At 38.3% G+C, this 8,917-nt stretch overlaps 1 long non-coding RNA gene across 1 annotated transcript; it reads right to left on the reverse strand.

Annotated features, from left to right (window-relative positions):
* Positions 1–213: 213 nt before the first annotated feature.
* Positions 214–6,802, reverse strand: LOC117454443 (uncharacterized). The gene is made up of 3 exons (XR_004552989.2): positions 6,488–6,802; positions 6,113–6,233; positions 214–979 (listed from the first exon to the last, which is right to left on the reverse strand). It is a non-coding gene; the product is annotated as an uncharacterized lncRNA (long non-coding RNA).
* Positions 6,803–8,917: the final 2,115 nt, after the last annotated feature.

Here is an 8,917-nt window from a genome sequence, read left to right on the forward strand (position 1 = left end):
AAATATTTGCCGAAACTCTTTGCCCTTGAAAGTTAATTCACAAGAACACAGGAGGTATGGAGGGAACTGTGAAGGAGAACAGTAATGGGTTTTCTATCCAACTTTCTCAACCTTTCTTTCAATTTGCAGTATAATAAATGTTTACATTCAGAATGCATATTCTCTTTTTATGAAACAACGACATTAAAAAACATATTTATAACAGTACAGAGCTTTGTGAAATTCATACACCTGCATCATCACAAATAAACAAAATATTCTGTTATTTTTAAACTATAGAGACCATCTTAGAAAGGGATCACACCAAGGTGCATCTCTACTAACGACCAAATGCTCATTTGATAAAACATGGTCTCAAGGGAATTCAAAACCTCAAGAAATAATGATTACTTTCTTAGTTGTTTTCATGCACTGGCATATTGGTGACTATATGGTATTGACATGAAATGATATTTCAAAGATGATGAAGATTTGCTCTTGAATAGCCCACATAGCATTTGTGGATATGTTGAGCTTTAATACAAACCCCTCAACCAAGAAAAGGGGCGGCATTTTTTATTGTAGACAAATACAGTATCTTGAGACAGAGGTGTCACAATGTGCAGACAGGGTGTTTTTGTGGAGCAGCTACTGACTGCTTTTGAATGGAAGGGAAAAAGCTGATTTGACTAGTCATCAGTGACAGCATACAAAGTGGCACTGGTTCACCTCAATAGCAACCAAATTGTGTGGCGGAAAATCAAGATTATAATCATAGGGGAGTAAAAGTAACGTCCAGGCTTGTGGGAGTTGAGGACAGCTCCCAAAGAAACTGTCATCACAGAATCTATTGTTACGTTATTCGAGAGGACCCAAACGCAGGACAAGGCAGAGTGTTGGAAAAGGTTTATTTTGAGGTGGAGGAGCGTGGAGAGTAATCCGGCTGGAAATGGCGACTGGTGGCGGCTGGTGATGACAGCACGGCGGCCGGTGAGTGATCCTGGAGCACAAGAAGAACACGTAAGAAGAATATACTGTGTTGAGGAAAATAGCTAATAATGCTAAGAAGGCTGAGAGTTTTACCACTGTGGGTTAAACATCGATCTGGCGCTGACAGGTTGTGGAGCCTCCGCTGATATGCCATTTGTAAATGTTGATGGGAATCAGGTGTGTAGTGGGGAGGGTGCTAAGCTGATTGCAGCAGGTGGAGGTTTGAGCCCGGGAGCCAGGAGTGACAGCCACCACGTCTATTCTATATTTCCATTACATATATAGTAATATCATATTATTTTGCAGCCATCCAACAAAAGGCTGTGGTCCAATCAGCAGAGAAAAGCCAGCACATTTTCCAAGCGCTCCCAGCTTGAATATGCGATAGAACTGCCAACAGCACCCCCAACAAGTACAGCTTTTTTTAAAGCATTCTTCCAAGAAAACAAAGTTGTGGACCTCCGTGATACAGCTACAATTGGTAACTGATGCCTACATTAACCCTGTACACTGATGTTAACATGCATATCTGTCTGTATAAAGGTACAGCTGCGCGTCATGCAAACCATGAGCACACAGAAAGTGGACTGTATGGTAATGCGTATAAGAGTTGTATCAGCGCACTGTAAAAAAAGGGTTGGGTTACCCACTCATTGTACCTAATGCATTTGGCACTTATGTATATATGTATAAATTGCATACACTTGGCAATAAATTGGTTTTGGTTCTGAGATAAATTGAGTGGTTTTAGTCTACAGGAAAGAAAACAGTCGTGTGGTGGAAGTCTGCCATTTACTTTGAAAGAAAACACTGCAAAACTTGGGAAAGGCTTCTGTTCACCATCTGCAGTTCTGCTAAGGCTTATGCTTGATTTTGACGAGCAAAAATACAGTATGTACAAAACTGGCAAAAAAAAGCATTGTTCCCTCTGCGCCCACATTGTTTTTGAACAGACTTTATTGGCACTGTTTACCAGATTCAGTGACCTGACAAGACATTACAAGCCAATCTACATTTCTCAGCAGCAGAGAAAAGAGAATGTCACCTTCAAAAAGTACTTGTGTTTTACCGTTTCATAACATTACACAGGCTGATATATCAACCATGTATCAACTAAAAAAGTAATTATTGACTTCACACTTCAAAATTCCAAACAACTCTTTGTTGATGGTATGAAGGGAAAAGGTAAATAACATTTTATGTTGTTGGACCTCAATGATGTTTCACTTCAGACCCATTTTCCTTCTTCCAGACAGCCAATTGTAGACCACAGACATGAGTAATTGGCCCAATGTGTCAGTGGACCATCTAAACCACCTCTTTGTTTACACTTCTCTGCTGTCTTTTCAGCTCCTGCAATGCAACAGCAGTGTGGTGTTCTCTGCAGTAATTGCAAGTATTGAGAGGGCCGGGTTCTCTGTGAGGCTCCTACTGTAGGTGGCTCAGAGGTGAGTGCAGTCCCTGCAGTTTGAAGTGCTGTCTGCTTGAAAGGGAGGTTGACCTTGACAAGACAGAAACCTCTCTTTGCCTTGTGGGAAGCAACAGGAAGGGCAAAGGTCTTTGTCTGCCCACATCGCATTACTTAGACCTCGTGGCAAATTGTCACTATGGAACACACCTCGGCCATAAAAGATATGTTGCAGGGACAGAGGCAGAAGCGACCTCTCCAGGTGCTCCAAAGGTTCGTTTTCAGTTGATTCCAATGGTATCATAATTTATGGTCTCAAGGCCAAACAATCTTTGCTGATGGGTGTTCCTTTTTTTCTCCACAGTAAATAAAGGTGTGAATAAATGGCCTAAAGCAGTGCCCTGGCTTTTGTTGTAAATTCCTTTAGGCAACGTCAATAGTAGTATCTTTAAAATTGTGCATTTGTTATATGTATTTATAAAAAAAACTATTTATCATTATACTCCAAATAATAAATGTAGTCAACAACTTTAAACACATATTATAGATTATTCTAAAATATCATAGTCAGATCATAATCCCTGATATAATGTAAAGGCCAATGTATTCCATTTCATTTAGTTATGACTAGATGAAAATGCCATGTAAATATCACGTTCACACATTTACTTGCAGATCATTTTTGAAGTTCTTAATATATTAGATTTGAAACTTGTGGTCAGGTGCTGCCATCACTCTTTCAAGTGATATTATGCATCGTAACACTGCCAGCATTTTGCAAGTTACAATTTGCTTCCCATAAGTGTGAGAGAGTGTGGAGAACAAGAACGGCTAGATTAGATCTGAGATGTGAATGAGCTCTACGGGGGGTGCTTTTGTCTCAAAACATTTCCAACATTCTCTCAACTTCTTTAAAGACGATTTCAAAGAATAAATTACACAATAAATTGATATATCGAGTGTGCTCTAACTGTTTTTGTAGTGTACAGTATTTTGCAGGCATGTGACACAATTAGAGAAATATGCAGATCTGAGAACTCCTGGGGCTCTCCTGATCACTCTGTGCCAAATCGCATCTCTCTTCGCCGTCAAGTTTGCTCAAACTAATTAAGTTCTTAGGGAGGGTAATTTGCACTCCTTCTCCATAATGAAAGACTAGCATAAGCATATTTTCAATATCCCTGAATCCCTTACTGCAATGTAATTCTCTCTAGCGAGGTCGGACCTCCCAACTCATTTGCTTTGGACCAGATTAACTGTAATCTCAATGCATAGCAACGCCTCATTACAAAGTCATTACCTTTCCACTGTTTGTTTTGTCATGAAGGGCCTAACTGTGTAACCCCTTACTGTAAGTAAGACCCTGCATTTTCTATGTACTGCATTTTCTATGTACTGTAGTATAGACCTAATAACTGTGACAAAATACTTAGCAATCAACACTAATGAGGGTGAATTTAGTGAGCTGCAGTTACATCTTAACTTAAGCATGGCATACTTGTTCTTAAAGTATGAATATATTCAAATTATCATAATCATTCTATTGATCATAAAATGTCAGATGAATTTGCTAAAAATCATTAGTCATAAGCAAAACCAAAGTACTGACTGGTATGGCATGTTTTCCTCCCGTTTAGTAATACTAAACAGCATTTTGTCAGGACAATATTATGAAACTCGCTGTCAGCTACTTATTTCTCAAAAAACTGTTTCTTCTTTGTTGCTTTTCTTATTTGTCTCAAGCATACATAAACTGACACAACCCAGCTGTCCCTCACTGTGTTGCACTAAGTCATGTATAAACATATCAAAATATGTACACAACAAACTGACTTCAGTCCAGTGTGCTGCTAACAACTTGCTTCTAGTAGGATAACAGACCACAGTTGTAGACTCAGTTCGGGACACGTCTTTAAAGTTATTTCAATTTTACAGAAAGTGAGGGAAAAAAGTAGCAATCATTTTATAAATTATGTGAGTCTGACACTGGACGTGCAAGGCAAAACTCACTTGGTTTACTCCAGGCCAGGATAGTTACCAACCTATCTGTGTATCGGTCATTTGATATCCATATTGGCTAACACAAAACTTTCTACAGGAAAACTGTTATCAAGAGGGAGAATAAAGATGTGTCGTTTTTGCAGAACATTGCACACACTTGTCAAGATTGGATAATTAAACTTGGCAAACTGAACAAACTCAAGGAGGAGAATGGCTGCAGGTGCTCCGCAGATGTATTATAAGATGTCCTTAAATAACTCACTCAGATTCTTTAAATTATTAGAGTTATCACTTTCATTTCATTTATCCTTGCCCCCTCAGCACTATCTTTCTCACACAATTTTGGTGTTTCGTTTTAGCAGTCTTAGTATGACTAATGTATCAAATTGTTATATAAGCTTCTCAAACTTCTTCTGCAGAACAATCCTCTTTTCCACTTAATGGAACATTGGCACCACTGGTCAAGAGAACTCACAGTAAGGAGTTTTGTGCATTAGACAACATGGGCCTACAGTAAGTACCAACTTTTTTACTGGCATAGAGCAGATCCAATATAGGAAAGACCGCAATGATTTAAGAGCTGAAAGACTCAATTAATCCATTACAATTGGAAAACCGACCCACATAAAGAAAAATGACAGGTTTCACTTAAATGATTTTCTCTATCATCTTTCTAATGTGATAGTAAACTGAATATGTTAAGGGTTTGGGCTGTTGTTCAAACATAAAACTTTTTGAGATTTAAGAATATGATCGTTTCTCTATTTCATGGATTAAACAATTTATTTAATAGTTAAGAAAACATTCAGCTCAGTAATCGTAAATAGCCCCTTTAAAACAGCACTTTGCCCAGGGCTATGGGAGCTGTTGGCCTGGGGCTGAGGAAGATTCCATTCTGGCAAAACCCTACAGTGGGCCAACCCTGACTTTAGTTCAGTGTTTGCTGGCACTGCTGTGGTAAGGGGTAATCTTTGAATATGTGGGGTTATCCCCTGAACATGGACTATTCACAGGTTTAATAGTTGCCATTGTGAAACAGGTGTAAAGTAAAACAGAAAAGGCCCACATATTTTGGGCTGGTAGAAGTGCTGTGTAAATGATATAGCCCTGGGCTTAGCAATGTGATGATTATAATGATTATTTTCATTATTATTCTGGCTATTTTCTTAATTAATCACTTGTCAGAAAATGTTTAAAAATGTCTTTTAAATGTGTTTTGCAGTCAAAAAAACATATATTCTGTTTAATATGATATAAAACAGAGAAACAGGAAATTATTTGACAGCATTTTCAATGTGTTTACTAATCATTTCAGCTCTATTATCAATGCAAATATGCACTTCTGAATACCACAGAACACATAATCATGTCTAAATGTCCAAAATGAAAATAAAGAGCATGCACACCTAACTTGTCTCAGGTTGCATAATAACAGTTTGATATGATAGCCCTTCTCAATAACTGCAGCTACCCTTCAGCACTCTACTTATAGCCAGAGAACAGTAACACCAACCACAACATCAGGCTGATCATGTGAGAAGACAAACTGAACTCATGAAAACAATGTCATAAAGAGATGAATCTATAGCAGAAATGATGTTCAATAACCATCCATAAGCAGGTCAACCAAGCCAAATAAAAAACAGCCACGATAAACATCCACTACACGAGCTTAGGATAATGCACAATAAACAAAACATCACACTGCATAGAGTTAATGGAGCAAGGTCTTACCTTTAGAGGAGTTTCTTCATTGACTTTGAGAGTGAAAACTGATCCATAAAATGCTCAAACTCCATCGATCACATTGGGTTGCACTCCAAAGCAGGCTATGACAGGATCAAGTCAGTCAGCTCTGGAACAATGACAGAAATGTAAAGTCAAACATTGTAAATGCCAACTTCCTGATGCAAATTAACTAAATGATGTGTCACAAAACTACAGGTCACAGGTAAAGGAATATGTTTTCTGTCAAGGTTAGTGTCATACAGTTATTTTCGTTGGGTTGCAGGGGTTGATGAACAGCTCCAAACCAGCTTTTCTTAATTGAATAAACTGTGCAATCTACTTGCTGATTTCCTGGCTTGAACAAATTAGTTGACCAATTACCACTTTCAATGTAGCTACCCTCCAAACTCCCACCGTCTCTGTTATGTGTGCATGGAGTTGTCAGATCCCAAGTCTTGCCAAGCCAACATTTCTTCCGCCGCCGCCGATGACAACCCTGATGCTGTACATTAATTTAACAGCTTTGGCAACTTTCAACCAAATGCATCTATCCACATATTTTTACCAAAAGCCGATTCAGAACCTTTTTTTTTGTCCACAATAGTACAATGTTAAGTGATGCAACAATATCATCTAGAACTGTAATATAATTACTTTCCTGCTAAAGTTAAAGCCAATTTATATCAGTGTGATATATCCGTGAGTTTACAAAATGATAGCTTATTCCAACAGGTGAATTTGATTAACGTCAATATGTGCTTCTTCATCGAATTTCTTATCAACATTGCACTCACTGCTGCCTTAAGGTATGGCTGCCCCTTGTGGCCGGAAGGTATATTGCAGTAAATAATGGCTACGAATGTGGACTATACATTTGTTATCGCTTCATCATTTCATTAGGTCATTGTTACGACATCTACAGTATTATTCAAATTAAGTAATTTCAAAGGAAGAATCTAATTAGTTATATTCAAAATTAGCTGAGCTTAACTCACATTTGCATTAACTAACAGAGGTTTGCATGTGTTGATAAGTAATTCCACATTAAAGTCATGATATGATAGTCGTGACTAGTTAGAAATGAGAGAATTCACTCACATATTATTTTTGATTGACGTATTTAAAACTGCCATAAAGAAACTTCCGCTGATAATAAACAGTTTGCACGTAGACGTTATTCAGGATGATTTGTCGAAACATTAATGCAGATTAACAAAGTGTTGTTACAGATGTAAGTGTTTTGTAAAGGAAATTACATTTATAATTGAGAACTGATCTGGTACTAAACAGAAAAGCTATTACCGCACTTCATCCCATTTACTGAGGAAACATAATGGAAAGTCTTTCAGACCCTAAAGTCCAGCTGTGGATAGCTGTGCCACAGACAATGTTGTAGATACAGGGTGGTCGCTCATTAAAACCTCCAATTTGCCGGGAGAAGAATGGCAATGGGCCCGACAGGCCGCTACAATGCTGGGGATCCGCTAACCCTTTCACAGCGGTGTGTGTGCTTGTGTGTGTGCGTATCAATTAGGGAGGCTTGTTGGGTTTCTCTCTTCAAAGTACCTAAATAATTCAACCATCAGGGGTCAGATCCTATTAACCAGTGTGACATCAGGTCTATATTGTGGCAGTGTTTATAGAACTACAAATTATTGGGGAAACTAAAGAGAAACAGGATTGGGAAGGTGTGACACTACATGATGCAGCCGTGCACACTTTGTTTGACAGTGAAAGGGTATCATTGCTATAACTACAAGTATCTGAGCTCGCACTACTAAGGTGGGAGCGATTTAAATTGGCTCTGCTGATTCTCTAACCGCTTCCACCAAACTAGATTAGGAAGGTGAGCAGGAAGATGGACCCCTGATGGTTAATTGAAGTTGTATTAATGCTGCTGAAATTCAAATGGAAAAGAGCTGACACGACCGCAGGGCTACTGGGGAGTCTTCTACATTGCAGTTTTAAAGCAATTAAAGGTATTTCCCAGTGTCTTTGTCCTTACATAGTTGGCAAAGAAACCTCTTTCCTTTGACCTTGAACGCCCCTTTACGGTTGTCTGTTCTGAGGATACAGGGTAGCTCCCTAGTGAGAATTCTATGTATTATATAATTAATAATTCATCGGCTCACCGCAACAGATAGCAGTCTGGTGAAGGGGCTGACACATTAGTAGTTTGGGGCAGTCTCTTCACTCAACCTTAATGAGGTGTTGATAGTTGATTATGTAACAATACTAAATTTAACTTTGACCTTCTACTTCTTTCTACCACTGTCAAAATGATTCTAGTATTTTTCTCAGAAAGCATTCTGGCCCACTTTGTGGCCATATATACGTTCAAATACTACCCATATACAGTACAAACAGTTATCATTATCTTTTGAACAAAAAGACATTGCAAAGTACTTTTGAGACTTCCTTAAATGATTAGTTAGACATGATGTTCACGCTTCATTGAAGTCATTTATCTTCTGAAGTTCACACAGCTTCTGAAAACCCTGACCGCTGCATTTCACATCTCCCTTAAACATTCAGAGGCTGACTCTAGTTTTGAATCAGAGTGCAAAAGCAGTGGGTCTGCACAGCGTGAAACAAATTCACACTGGATGAATGGATGTTAAAGGAATAATTTTACAATTTAAGACATACCCTTATTATTGTTCTTGCAAAAAGAAAGGAAACATCAAAAAGAGACCATATAAAACATTCTCCCACTGTGGTTTTGTAGTTAAAGGACAGACAACAGTGCTATATTTCTATGTTTCTTGTGTTACTCAAAAAAGCATAAAGGCGCATTTTCCAAAATGTCCA

Source organism: Pseudochaenichthys georgianus, chromosome 10 (genome assembly GCF_902827115.2).
Source record: "Pseudochaenichthys georgianus chromosome 10, fPseGeo1.2, whole genome shotgun sequence".
Taxonomy (NCBI): domain Eukaryota; kingdom Metazoa; phylum Chordata; class Actinopteri; order Perciformes; family Channichthyidae; genus Pseudochaenichthys; species Pseudochaenichthys georgianus.